The sequence below is a fragment of the Danio rerio genome, chromosome 16, assembly GCF_052040795.2.
Source record: "Danio rerio strain M-AB ecotype USA chromosome 16, GRCz13ab, whole genome shotgun sequence".
Taxonomy (NCBI): domain Eukaryota; kingdom Metazoa; phylum Chordata; class Actinopteri; order Cypriniformes; family Danionidae; genus Danio; species Danio rerio.
This window is the reverse complement of record NC_141036.1, coordinates 44,712,927-44,728,574: the sequence shown is the minus strand read 5'-3', so window position 1 is coordinate 44,728,574 and position 15,648 is coordinate 44,712,927. Positions and strand designations below refer to the sequence as shown.

At 35.0% G+C, this 15,648-nt stretch overlaps 1 long non-coding RNA gene across 6 annotated transcripts in view; it reads left to right on the top strand.

Annotated features, from left to right (window-relative positions):
- Positions 1–15,648, top strand: part of LOC147833446 (uncharacterized) — a 165,252-nt gene that overhangs the window by 120,644 nt on the left and 28,960 nt on the right. For 2 of the 6 annotated variants that reach the window (XR_015511959.1, XR_015511960.1), the window contains exon 1: positions 8,542–8,687. The exons of 1 other annotated variant lie outside the window; for it this stretch is intronic. This is a non-coding gene — a long non-coding RNA (uncharacterized LOC147833446). Of the gene's footprint in view, positions 1–2,221; positions 2,324–2,983; positions 5,739–7,635; positions 7,706–8,257; positions 8,333–8,541; positions 8,688–15,648 lie in introns of those variants that run through there. 3 more of the 6 variants (XR_015511958.1, XR_015511961.1, XR_015511963.1) reach the window with 3 other exon arrangements.

Genomic DNA, 15,648 nt, shown 5'->3' with positions numbered 1-15,648 from the left:
AATCAGTTATTAGAAATGAGTTATTAAAACTATTATGTTTAGAAATGTGTTGGAAAAAATCTCATCTCTGTTAAACAGAAACTGGGGAAAAATTAAACAGAGGGCTAGTAATTCAAGAGGGCTAATATTTGTGATATATATACATATATTTATACAACAGTTCTGTCTCGTTCTCAAATCTGATTGGCTGATAGCCGTGCAATATTCTGCAATATCAGAACTCCTACAGCCTCTTTACCCTTTGTGAACTACTCCGCCCACATACAGCCAGCAAAAAGCAGACACTACACTTTTACTTTTTAACTGTCAGCTTATGATTTGAATCCAATGTGGAAGAAAGTAGTTGCACATACAAAAGGGTTTTTGAGACTCTTCGTGTTTGATTTAGTTTTTATATACACAATTATGCCGTCAAACTGTTGTATAAAAGCAATATCGCACTGCTTCGAGTGTGATATTGCTCATATAAATGGGTTGTTAACGTAACATTGTGCATGACAAAATGCATATAATAAGTATTGTCATCACTTAAATGCAGTGAATTGTTAAACATTTCGGTCCCACTTTATATTAAGTGTCCTTAACTACAATGTACTTACATGAAAAAATAAATACAATGTACTTACTGTGTTTATAATGTATTTGAGAACACGTGGTGCTTTTGAGTTGGGATATAGGTTGGGTTATAGACAGGTTTCGTGGCATGGGTAGGTTTAAGGGATGGTCAACAGTGTATTTACAAATGTAATTACAAAACTTAACTACAGATGTAATTACATACATGTATTTAATCAAGCATAAGTACACAATAAGTACATTGTAACAAACTATTAATTCCTGTGTAAGTACATATTAGTTAAGGCCACTTAATATAAAGTGGGACAAACATTTCTTTATCTTCCACAGACCTCTTTATATAAAAAAGCTGTTATTACTTTCATTAATTCATTTATTCATTCATTCATTCATTCATTTCCTTTTCGGCTTAGTCCCTTTATTAATCTGTGTTTGCCATTTTACAAGATGGAGGCAATTTTCACAATAGAGATATAGTACTATATTCAAACTCATTATCTGCATTAAACGGTTTTTACAGTGATTAAAAATATCATGTTCAATAAAGAACTTTATGTATGGAATCTGTACAAAATCTATAGTCACAGAGAAACACAAGTTACATTTTTATGAATGCCTCCTCATGTACAGTAGAGGTGACGGAGGTGCAGAGAAGGGACTGATCCATTAGGCCTGTTGATGGAATGTGTGCAAAGAAAAGACATGCTGCCTTGTAAAAGTATTGTGTAGTAGTATTTTCAAAATACAAAATGCAGTAATTTATTTTGATACATTTTTGGCTGCTGTATTTTGTAGTTTATTTTGATACACACATTATGATAATTAGGCGACGCAGTGGCGCAGTGGGTAGCACGTTCGCCTCACAGCAAGAAGGTCGCTGGGTTGCTGGTTCAAACCTCGGCTCAGTTGACGTTTCTGTGTGGAGTTTGCATGTTCTCCCTACGTTCGCGTGGGTTTCCTAAGGGTGCTCCGGTTTCCCCCACAGTCCAAAGACATGCAGTACAGGTGAATTGGATAGGCTAAATTGTCCGTGTGTGAATGACTGTGTGTGGATGTTTCCCAGAGATGGGTTGCGGCTGGAAGGGCATCCGCTGCGTAAAAAGTTGCTGGATAAGTTGGCGGTTCATTCCGCTGTGGTGACCCCGGATTAATAAAGAGACTAAGCCGACAAGAAAATGAATGAATTCTGATAATTAAAAAAAAAAAACATTTAAAAAAAGTTGTGTAAATGATGACATAAATGTTATATTTGTGTGAACCTTTCCATTCCTCCTTCCTTTTTCTTTTTTTTTTGTTTTTGTTTTTTTGATTATTGAGAATTATTTTATATTAAGAAAAAAAGGAAAAAAGAAAGAATGAATGCGATGGATCACCCAAAAATAAGTTATGTCTAATGTTTTACATCAGTTTAAAAATGTTCTGTGTATATATATATATATATATATATATATATATATATATATATATATAGTGTACATTGTTATAGATTTTCATAATTTTTGTAACTGCATTCTACAGACACACATTTGACCAGCTCTGTGGCAGGAAGCAGCTCTGGCAAATTAAATGAAGGCAAAAACAAGGAAAAGTACTCATTTGATAGGATTTATGGAAAGACATAAAATGGCATTTATTTTGCTGGCAGGGCATTGTGGCGAGGGAGCTGTGAAACCATGCTTCACCCCAGCTTTAATTTAAGAACCCGTCCCACCCCTGCTCGGATGATGGTTTGATCCACCTGCCAGAGGTAAGAAGCGGCCAAAAGAAAGGATCACAGAGAGAGGGAGAGGGTCAGTCATGGATTGTCAGTACACAGAATTTAAAAAGCAGCAGTGAGTACTGTCAAGTGGAACTTGATGGCCTGGAGGTATATTGAATTTGTATTGTTATATATTTTTATAAATAATAAGTTGCAATGTGTTACTGTTATTGACAATATATAAGCACATGTAAAAAGCTGAGGAGACACCGATGAGCCATGATTTACTCTACAGTTTTAGTTTTTGGAAATAGTCTCATATTACAAGTATAACTCAGTTTACCATTTTTGTGACCTTTTTTAGCTTAGCTTAGCATAAATTATTAAATCGAATTAGACCATTAGCATCTCGTTAGCATCGGCCTACAAAATAGTCACTTTTCATTTTCATATGTAAATTATCAAAACTTTTTTTCCCCGAATAGTTTAATTTGATATATTGCTTTATGACAAATCAATTTATTAAATTTTTTTATTTATTCCAATTTTTTATTTATTTTTTTATTTATAGCCATTCATTAACTGTTGAACTTTAGGGGAGTTGTAAGATAGTAATCCTACTTCTAAAACAAAAGTGGAGTGTAACTTTCAGGTATAGGTGAATAGGTGAATTGGATGATCTGAATTGGCCCTAGTGCATATGTGTGTGTGCGCAAGAGTGAGTGTATGGGTGTTTCCCAGTACAGGGTTGTGGCTGAAATGGCATCTGCTGAGTAAAACATATGCCGGAATAGTTCATTCCACTGTGGCGACCTCTGAAAACTAAAAGACTAAGCCGAAGGAAAATGAATAAATGAATACATAATCTAAAGTGATTTGCCCCATCAGATGACCTAACAAATACATGTGCTGCTGGTAGATTGGCTACTAAACAGTCCTAACAGTAGATTGGCTCAATAAACATTAATGTGACCACCTGCCAAAAGTCAGAATAACCACTACTTTCGCAGTGCAAATGGGCAGGAAGAAAGTCAATATGTTTCTATAAGGTAGTCACAGGTTTGTGGAGCCATGCCGACTCCAGTTCTGTGGCCAGCTGCCCTAGGTTGCGCAGGTGATGATCCATTGTGCAAACAACCCGATTGAGTTGGTCCCATAGTTTCTCATCTGTGTTTAAGTCCAGAGAGTTTGGTGGCCTGGGTAGTATAGTATATCCATCATGGTGCTCTTCAAATCATGTGCCAACACTGCAATGTTTATGCCAAGTCACATTATCCTGCTGAAGGATGCCATCGTGGTGAGTAAAACACAATCTGCAAATAGGGGTGGAGATGGTCTGCAATACAGACGCAGATACTTCCATTGATCCATTGTGCCTTCCACAGTGATAAATGCACCTAGGGAATGCCACGAAAACATTCCCCATGCCATTTTGCTCTGACATTGAAAGTAGGCAGTGGTCAAATCAATGTGAGTGGACTGCATACTTGCACTGTTTCATGTGTTTAAATTTAGCTGTTTTCCTCAATACATAATTTCTCAGAACCTGTTGTAAAATCATGAAAATAGTTTATGTTGCTGTCAGGCATGCATGAGAGAAGATGCACTCAAAAAAGACTTTTGCTGCTTGTGTAAACTACTTTTTAAAATGAGTTAAAAACATAGTTAAGTTTTTTAGGGGACAACATATTTGTTTTATTTTCAGTCTACTTAAGTTAACTTAATGGATTTGTGCTGGGACAACATGTAGGAATTATGTGGAGCCCAGCATTTTTTTTTACACTGACTACATTTACATGGACATCAGTAATTGAATTGTTTGCCTCAATATAATTAAGACAATAACAAGATTAAGGTGTATGCATGAGTTGCTTTTCAAGTTACAGCACATAATTCGATATTAAAGTCATTGTGTCACCGAGCTATCCAGTTTTGCAATGGAGTTTTATGTAATTTCGGGTGTTTCATTATTAATTTGTTGACTTTAACTGCAGTTTGGCACTTTCACTTTCATTCAGAATCCTTTCCTGCATGCCCCCATGACAAACGAGATACTGGATGCAACTATGAATTGCTGGAAGAGTGTTGTTTTAATGGAAGTTCATACGGCATGCTGAATGGAAGAAAAAAAAAAACTCTGCATAATACAATGCAGGTGTCTGTGGTCTGCACTGACTCGGTAGGTGCAGAGACTGTCAAACAGCCGTGTGTTTGTGTGTGTGTGTGTGTGTGGACTATCCTGTTGCAAAACGCTGAAAAAAGTCCTATCATGATTGTAATAATTCGATTGCGGTGTTTACATGTCTGTACTGCACTTTAATAATGCGACTAAAATCAGCATACTCCACATGTCTTAATTCGATTTCTCTTTAGTTCGATTATGACCTTAATCTGATTAATCAAAAACCTCTGTTTACATGGTCAACTCTTAATCAGAGTATTGTCATAATCGCATTAAAATCTTATTATTGGTGTCCATGTAAATGTACTTAGTGTAAATTGTTCGTAAATGATGACACAGTTGAGTCAAATGAGCCCACCCACAAGTCACAATGGAATTCTATCTCTAGATATGCCTTGTTCCTCATTATAAGTCTATTTTATCATTATACTTGCCTTAGCCAGCATCTCTAATTGCATTACAATTACTCGCCAGACGTTATTAAAACGTACCCTTACACTAAATTCAATTTTACAGTAATTACCGGTTCTGTGAAAGTTTGTGATTGCGACTGACTGCCTGTAGTATTATTGCTGAACCTCGAACAACGAATCTGGTTTCCTTTTACAGCACTGCTCAGCAGGCATAATTTATTTAAATATTTTTATTAGCCAGTGTCTCGTCATGCAGATGTTTATCCATCTTATTGAGTCAACTGAAATGTTTCACTGTGGTCTCTGGAAGTATTTTTATGCCTCCCCAACACACTGTGGTTTTGGAGCGTATGCATTGTTTGCGTAACAGGTTGTTTTTTTGATACAGAGGAAAACGCTTGAAGAACGGCAATTTTGGTCACTCTTAATAGCACGGCCATTTTGTGTGGGCGGCTTCAATTTTGCGGTGGGCTCCGGTGTGTTATTCTATGCTATTCATTGACTTTTCCCTAAATGAGTTTTGACGATTTTTGGCCAGAACGCCGCTCTCCCACTTGATCTCTCTCCGCGAACGCCATGACAGGAGCCATCTCTCAAAGAAAAGAATGGCAGTGAGAGCGGAAGCCGGCTAACCTCTGTCAAAAGCTCCATCCATCACTCGGCTGTTTAACCTTGGCCACACTGAAAGAGGGCCCAATTACTCCACCTAATGAATGAAATAAATATGTCCTCACATTAGGACCCATTATGATCTCTCTCACTCTCTCCTGTTTCGCTGCATTCACCCGCAGAGGGGAGACTGGAATGGTGCTCCAAGGCCAAACTCCAGAGCTCAAAGAAACAGCACCCAGAAGTGGCCTCCTTGACGGTATGATGCGAGATGTGGTCCGTCTGTCATTTTTTTATTTGATGGAATCCATAGGGTATAATATTATTTCATAATGAAGAAGACTGTTTTTGCTTCTTTGGCCTAGCGATTCTCACACATGATGCTCTAACATGATAAGTTGTGGTGCTCATGTGGGAGAGCTCAAATCCAATTTTTGTCATTTCCAATTTTTCCATTATTTTTATCATTTTGATTAAAAACGTTGTTAAATCATCTTACTTTTGTCTATTTAAACAATTACTATAATGATAATAACAGAGCACAAGAGTTAAGTCCTGAAAAAAATAACAATTACTTTAAAAACCTTATAAGACTGACCTGTTTTTAGCTCTGATTTTGTTAATTAATTGTGCTTTTCATTCATTTTCATTGAAATTAAGGTGTGGACCCTAAACAAAGTGACGATTCACCCAAAACTGAAAATTCTGTCATGATTTACTCACCATTTTCTTGTTCAAAACCTTTATGAGTTTCTTTCTTCTGTTGAACACAAAGTATATTTTAAAGAAGGCTGGAAACCTGGAACCTGTATTTGTTCTTCCTATTATAAAAATCAATAGCTACAGTATGTTTCCATTCATCTATTTTTATGTGCATTTTGGAAATGCACATAAAAAATGGTCGATAGAAACGGCAAGATGCACGTAAGTTTTGAAAAAGTAGGATAAACTTTTTTTCGATAACTTTTATCGAACAAGTTCCAGCATTAAAAAAGTAATGTGATTTTGTTATAAGAGATCATATGATGATAAAAATGTGTGTGAATGGACAAATCAGCAGGCTGAGCACATTGTAAAACATCTGTAATGTTGTTTTGGTCATTCTAAAATGCTTTAACCATTTCAGTATTAGTGATGTTATATTATTAATGACCTCCAGAAATAACAAGAGCGTCTGTGCTCCACGTCTCATGCCTTCAAACGCCACCATGGGATCTTTGTGTTTCGGCATTTGTAAATTTGGGTCATTTATAGCTTCTCTTATCGCATCAAATTCCATTTTTACTTTTGATATTTGCCGCCAGTTATTCAGAACGTCACGATTTTGTTCTCTTTGGCTTATTGGATCTAAACGTTGCTTTATTCGCACTTCTTTTATGCAATAATCCAGTTTTACGCATGAATTTAATTCGCATTTTGGATGGAAATACCTGATTACAGATTTGCAGCTTTCTGTAATATACACTACCGGTCAAAAGTTTAGGGTCAGGTTTTTTTGTGTGTTTTTTTTTTACCATTAATCTGTATCAAGGTGGCCAGTTACTACAGCTTTTATTACTACTACATTAATAATAATAACAATAATAATAATTAATATTAAAATGATTTCTAAAGGATCATGTGACTCTGAAGACTGGAATAATGAAGCTGAAAAGTCATCTTTAAAATCACTGGAATAAATTATTATTCCATAACTTATTAAAAGATCCCAGACTTTTGACCGGTAATGTATCTTCTTTTGGGTTTGATAGAACAACGATAAAGAAACAGAAAAACTACATTACCCAAAATGCTTTACTGAAAATTCCTCCAATCGAAGTGAGTACAGCACTCCAAAACATATGTAGGCCAGGCCACATATGACCTATAACAGTATGTGCCTGAAGTGATTAGATTCTTAACAAAATATTGGAATGCTAATAAGAGATTTGTCCTTTAGCCAAATTTTGTTATTCGCCTCATAGCTGGTTAGTTTTTTGTTATGGTGCTTAATGCATCAACAAAGAAATCACAAAAAAAGTTTTGACTTTTTCTTAATATTGTTATTATTTATATATTATTTATTATTATTGCCTTTGCTATTATCTTTATCCTGTGGTGAAAATGGTTTTCCATTATATTGACTGGTGCATTTTTGCTTTTTCGTTCTACTGTAGTTGGAAAGGGGCTCATCAGTTAGAACTGTTGCCTCACAGCAAGTAGGTCACTCGTTCAAGTCTAATCTGGGTGATTTGGCATTTCTGTTTGGAGTTTGCATGTTCTCCTAGTGTTCACGTGGGTTTCCTTCGGGCCCTCAGGTTATAGGTTAATTGGATTAAATAAATTGACTGTAGTGTATAAGTATGTGTGGATGTGAGATTATACGATTGTTTCCCAGTACTGGGCATCTGCTGCATAAAACATATGCTGGAATAGTTTGCGGTTCATTCTGCTGTGGCAACCCATGATAAATTAGGGACTAAGCCAAAGAAAAATTAATGAATGAACGAATGAACGAATGAATGAATGAATGAATAAATGAATGAATGAATGAATGAATGAATAATTGTATGAGGTTTGAAAGAAAAAGACTACCGCAACTTCCTTTTCACCTGTTTTAGTACTGATGTGTAAATGACATCTGTAAGAAGTCAGATTGCCATTGCTGTATTCACAAGTTTCTTTATATACCAGAAAACTCAATCTATAGCAATTTAACTAATTTACTGGATTTACCGTGTGAAATGAGGCTAATATAAACCATCAATCCCTGAACAAAATTTCTCTCATTTTGTGCAGTGTCATACGCCTGTGTGCTCAGATGACCTCTCCAAACCACCTGCAGTCCCATCCGCATCCCCTCCTGCATTCCAGGTGTTCAGACATTTTACAGACATTTTCTATCCTTTAAAGCACAATAAAGAGTTAAAGTGCTGGGGGTGGAGTGGAGGGGTAACCCTCTGTTTATTAGACAGCAAATAGAGGGCCAGCAGCTTTATGATGTGGAAGGTCATTGTTGGTTAATAAATGGCCACATGAGTGCAGGCAGGTGCTGTGTTAACACCTCCTCTCAACGCTCCACCATTCATCAGCCCCGTGTTAATGAAGGTTGGAGCATTAATAGGTGGGTGGCAGAGAAAGCCAGTTAATCAGTGCAAGTCCTGGTCCCGTTTGAAGTACCACAGAGAGACACGGGATGCTGGCCTCTAGGGGGAATTCAGGGGTCGGGGTAAGTCAGGCCTTTGTGTGGGATAGTTTGGTTGCTGGGAAGCATTTCCTCCAAGGTGTTATCTTTTTTATATTTATTTTAATCACATATTGTACTCGTAAGAATTTTTTTTCTTGATGGGATCACAAACGTTGACCAAGAAAGTAACAGTTTCACATGTTTGTTATGGGTTCTGTGAGCATTCTGAGATATCACATAATGTATAAAAAAAAATATTTGAATAGCTTCAGGGTGGGTAGTGGGGTTAATGCTGTTGCCTCACAGCAAGAAGGTCGCTGGTTTGAGCCTTGGTTGGATCAGTTGGAGTTTGTGTGTGGAGTTTGCATGTTCTCCCCGTGTTTGCATGGGTTTCCCTTGGGTGCTCCGTTTTCCCCCACAAAAAGTGGAGGAACTATGACGTCACCTTGTAGGCTAATCGGCTGCTAGCATAAAACTGGTTCCCTCGATAAAACCCCTATAGGATTTGCATAGTCTTTTTGAAGATTGCAAAAAATAAGCTCCGTGCTCAAACACTGTTCATCACACATAACGTTTTGTCCAGCCGGATAATCCTCTCACGAAAATGCAACTTTTAGCACTTTTAGATCTTAAATGCAAACGCAAGAACTGAAAAGCTAACATTAGGCAATAAACGGCTGGTCTGTGATGTCAGCACCACTCTGCTACAGACAACTTTTCTAGCTTAATTTTGGAAATAATGTCTATGACAAAGAGTTAATCTCTTTGTTTACTATATTATAATCCACGCTATATATTATAAACAAATACCTATGCAAATACACATAGACCTACATAGACCTGCAATTTTGATCATTTTTACGTGAGAAATACGTCTGTCTTGCTTTACTGTGGTTCTAAAAGTTTTATGTTTAAATCTGCCTACATAGTATTATCATAAGACATATTTAAGTAAGTGTATCGCTCGTGTGCACACCGCCTGCTTACCTTAACAGATGACAGAAATGAGGTGTGAGGGACGAGTCTATAAAATGCCTGCAAGTTCCATCATGGACACAGAACAACATTTAAGTTTCCTTTTTATGTCACGAAGTACAGTAAAAAGCAGCTCATACAGTCACAAATGCTATACATTTTATAGAGGAGTGTAAATATTGCAGATATGACAGAGTTAAATGTGTTCAGATGAAGAAAAAATGACGAAAAATCACTTGATCATGTTAAAATGACAGTTAACATGCATATATTCTTACACATTTATTGACACGTTTGCATTACTGAAAGCAGGAAAGAAATTGTAGAGCTTGTACATATACCTACATTTCTATTATCGGATGTTTTCTTGACTGCTGTTTTGTCACCACTTTAGTGTTTAACTTATGTTGTCTCTTTGTAACTATTTAGTTTAAGTACCAACTCTCACTATTAATTTGCAGGCTTTGATCCAATTGGTGCCCTTTTGGTGACTGTCGCTTTAAATTCAAATTCAAATGAGATTGTGTCTTTTTAAAACAGGGCGGGGCTTCAAATGCCTATGTGTCAGCATAGAGGCAGAAAAAAACACAAAAAGCTCTATGCTAATGAGGGAGAGAGCATCACTAATGGGTGTGGCTTTCTCCCTCTGATGACATACGAAGAGTGAATGTCAATCAAAGTGTTTCTGCAGACTGTTTTTATGAAGTGTGCTCATAAAAATTATCTAAAATAATCCATTTTTACCATTAGAAGCTGATTATATTCACAGACTGTTTCCACACAATTGTGTTTAAACCCTTTATAAATGTGATTTTTGCATAATAGGTCCCCTTTAATGGCTCTTAATAAAGCAGAAAATTAGAAGTTTATTGAAGCAAAGTTATAGTTAATTTATTATTTGTTAAAATAAAGGGTGACTGATTCTTAACTCATTTACTAGCCTTAATCAGTGTTAATTTTGACAATAAATTTTGACTTAGTTTTAGTTCTCTTTTGACTAAATTTCCATTTTATTCATTCATTCATTTTCTTGTCGGCTTTGTCCCTTTATTAATTCGGGGTCGCCACAGCGGGATGAACCACCAGTTCATCAAAGTTTTTTACGCAGCGGAGGCCCTTCCAGCCGCAACCCATCTCTGGGAAATATTCCATTTTAGTTTTAGTCATATTTTAGTCTTCTGAATCATTTTAGTTTTAGTCGAGTAAATTTCATTAGATTTTACTCGACTAAATCTGCTTGAGATTTGGTTGACTCAAATATATTTGGTTTTATTTAAGTGTAATTGAATTAAATATTGTCTACATTTATTTATATAAAATATTCTAACTTAAAATTAAATAAAACAGTCTAATTAAAATTTGGATTATAGCTTTTCCATTGAAGACCAACAATTAGATATGCATTGTTTATTTATATAATAAGTAATATGTAAAATATGTGCCGGCAGTCAATCCACATCTAAGAACAGCAGCCATCTGAAAATGAAGGAGTGTAAAATTATTTAGCAAACGGTTTATTTTAACGTGGTAAACTACTAGTCTTGAGTCTGTTGAACAGTTTTAAGCCATTAAATCTTTTAAAGGGCTTAAAATAGTTTAAGTCCACTTTGCGATGTCAGTGTATAGCAATAGTGTATAGGAGTGTACAGCTTTACTGTTGTAGTTGGTGCTACAGTGCACAGTGCTTAGCTATAGCACTGATTAAAAAAGTAATGACATATGACTGGCAAATGATAAAGTGTTATCTTGTAAAATGTGCACTCAGTCCCATGGCTGTGTTAACTCACATAGAGGAATTCTAAAGTGAAATGTACGTAAAAAAATTAAAGTGCACTTCACATTAAGTTTCGTTATCTTGTATGTTGTTTATGACTCCCTGATAAGCGGAGATTTTTAGCACTACAGTATCATTACATCCTTACAGACCTAAACAATTACATTAAAAAAAGCTATACTGTTTGAGTTAGGCAAAAGCACACACTCGGGTAAATAAAAAAGATCAGAGTTTACTTTGTGTGAATCTCGGGATGATTCTCTGGCATGCTGATGTTGCTTTAGATTTGTTGTTTTTATCAGATATTTTCTCCCGGTTTGCGGTCGTTTTGTCCTGACATCAAATATGAATCGTCTTTTTCTCTCAGCTGTTGCCATTTCTTTGTAGTTTAATCAGACTGACACCCCTATGAAAGATGATGTAATCGCATCTTGCGTCTACTGTGGATCAGTTACTTGACAAATGTGTGTGTGTCATGCATCACGCACCAAGATTAATTCGGATTGAATATTTAACAAAATACGTCTGTCAATTTACATTCCGTCTCGTTTTTATTAGTCAACGAAAATGTCAGTATATTTTTATTATAGTTGTCGTCATCATTACTTCAATTTTTGTTTTGTTTACATCTAGTTTTCGGCAGTAGAATGTTGTACGTCACAAAAAATATGACAAATTTTTCATCAACGAAATCAACACTTGCTTTTTACTAATTATTACTAGTTTGACACACACAGGTGAAGTTCATTAGAGTCAAAAGAATGTCTAAAGGGGAACATGTAAATAAAATAAAAATTTATTTGAACCAGTGTTTTTTTTTCCATAGAAGAATCGTTTGAAGTTTATTAAGAAGAAAAATTACAATTCGAGCTCTTGTAAGATCCTGTTAACCTAATTATAACTCTATGCTGATCTCATTCCTTCTTATATTGAGTGTTTGCTTATGTCTCTTTTATTACTTTCTTGAGTAGAATACTGTCAGTCTAACGTTTATTTCCTTGATAATAAAGCTACTATATAATACGTTACCTAATAAGACATATTTGTCAACTAAATAATGCAATGCATAATCTTAATAGGTGTTTTCTGTAAATGGTCCATCCCAAGTGTGAACTGCAGGGCAATGTTGTGAATCCCTACAGTATAAGCAAAAGTAGGCTTCAATCCCAAACATGTCCCAGGACGTGTGCATGAACGTGTGTGCGCGCGTCTGTATCTGTGTGCGTGTGTGTCCGCGGGGAGGCGGGTGGGGTGTTTTGGGGGTTTGCTGGAGCTTAGCAAGACAATGTGCTTTGTGAGGAACAATTCAGAAAAAGGCCAGGTCAGGAGAGAAGGTGGGGGGTGGGAGCTGAACTCTTTTCCACGCTCAGTGAAGTTACAAGTGGCCTAGCAGGCTCTTTCTTCTGCCTGAGGAGTTTGATGCATATCACCGAGCTCCTCTTTCGTCCTCAAAGCGAACGCTTCAGCGCTGAAGCCGTACCGCTTAAACGAATCCGAACAGCGTGGTGATTGCACACCGGCTCGAGGTACACAAAGCAGCCCTCAGTACCTCCGAAACGCTACTAAACTAGAACCAAAAGTGACGATAACAACTTTATCCTTTGTAATTCTTGAAAAAGCGATTGAGGATTTTGGGGCAGGACTTTCAAAGAGTTTTTTTGTGTATGAGTTTGATTGACTAGCTGATACAAATATAAATTGTCTGATGTTTCAGCGCACTTGGTTTTCAGACATGCAGTCTGAATAAAAATTTAACAAATTGAACACATTTAACTGTTTAACATGGAAGGGGCTGCAAAGAGATTATACTGTATGTCTTGAAAGATTTATTTAAAGTAGCCTAAATATATTGTACTGACAGTTCTAGTTTTAGCAATACATAAATAAAATTGTATAAAATATTTAATTCAGGTAACATTCGCTTAACATATTAAACATAATTTTGTATTGAATTAAGCATTAATTCACCTAACAGTTTTATTATATCTATCTATATATATATATATATATATATATATATATATATATATATATATATATATATATATATATATATATATACATATATATATATATATGTATATATATATATGTATATATATATATATATATATATATATATATATATATATATATATATATATATATATATATATGTATATATATATATATATATATATATATATATGTATATATATATATATATGTATATATATATATATATATATATATATATATATATATATATATATTTACATTTACATTTACATTTAGTCATAGCAGATGCTTTTATCCAAAGCGACTTACAAATGAGGACAAGGAAGAAATTTACACAACTATAAGAGCAACAATAAGTAAGTGCTATAGGCAAGTTTCAGGTCTGTAAAGTCTAAGAGGTAAAGTATTAGTAATTTTTTTTTTTTTGAGTACAGTTAGTGGTACATCCAGAGGCAATTGCAGATTAGGAAGTAAAGTGGAGACTAAATAGTTGAGTTTTTAGTCGTTTCTTGAAAACAGCGAGTGACTCTGCCGTTCTAATGCAGTTAGGGAGTTCATTCCACCAACTGGGCAGATTGAACGCGAGCGTTCGCGAAAGTGATTTCTTCCCTCTTTGGGATGGAACCACGAGGCGACGTTCATTCACACACACACACACACACACACACACACACACACACACACACACACACACATATATATATATATATATATATATATATATATATATATATATATATATATATATATATATATATATATATATATACACACATACATACATACATACATACATACATACATACATACATACATACATACATACATACATACATACATACAGTTGAAGTCTGAATTATTAGCCCACTGTTTATTTTTTCACTAATTTCTGTTTAACAAAGATAATTTTTTAACACATTTCCAAACATAGTAGTTTAAATAACCCATTTCTAATAACTGATTAATTAGGTTAACTAGGCAGGATAGGGTAATTAGGCAAGTTATTGTAAAACGATGGTTTGTTCTGTAGACTAATAATTTTGACCTTAAAATTATTATTTTTTAATTAAAAACTGCTTTTATTGTTGCCGAAATAAAACTAATGAGACTTTCTCCAGAAGAAAAAATATTATCAGACATACTGTGAAAATTTCCTTGCTCTGTTAAACATCATTTGGGAAACATTTAAAAAATTTTTTTTAAATAATTGAAGGGGGGGCTAATAATTCTGACTTCAACTATACATATACACACAAATATGGGCATATTAAATTTATGTTTATTTATATCTATATATATTATAGCACTGTTTTATTTTTTATCAAATAAATAACAACTATGAGCATATTTCAAAACCAAGTTACATTTTAAATAAAATTGTATCAAATCAATGAATTTAAAAAATATATTTAAAAGTTTACCCAGTTAATTTCAACAAGGTAAGCAAAATAGCACCTGGATATGCACTGGTGTATATGCACGCGGACCTTAAATTTCACCAAGCCAGCCTCAGCGCTTCCGGTCAACTGTCTTTCCTTTATAAAACTGCCAAGTTCCAGATCTGATTTCTTTAAAAATCAGTAATCTTCACTGCCTAATAGGTATTAGTGGGTCTCAGTCAAGACAAGAAGCACTGCAATAAATTCCATTTCCCCTCGCCATGTCTTTAAAATATGATAGTTTATTTTACTCCAGTATTTTCAATGGAGTTTTTGCACTTGCCTGCTGATCCTGACGGTGCTGTAGCCATTACACAGTCTTTCATCTCATTTTATGCTTGAACAACTAAATAAAAGTTTAATTTTATTTACCTGAATGTATTGTAATTACATTATAACATCGGTGCTGTGAAAGGAACCTTATTGAAATAAGTCACATTAACTCTTCACCGGAAGTTTATCATTGGCTGAAAAACACTAGCTGTGCATACATCCTTTCGGTGGTCCACAGTTTAAAGACATGCGATATTACTGTAAGTGTATCAGTTAACTAATTGGCCATATATAGTGCGTGAATGGTGCGTACAATCAGTGTGTAAACCATGTGACAGATAAACTGACAGTTCATTCCACTAGAGACCCTTGAAAAAGCAGGGAATAAACCAAATGATAGTGAGTGAGTGATAAATATTTACCAAAAATCTAGAATACATTGCATGAGTCAAAATGACTTATTTTTCTTTCATGCAAAAACAAAACGTTTGAAAAATAAATAAATATCATGTTCCATGAAGATATTTTGGAAATAATTTTCTGC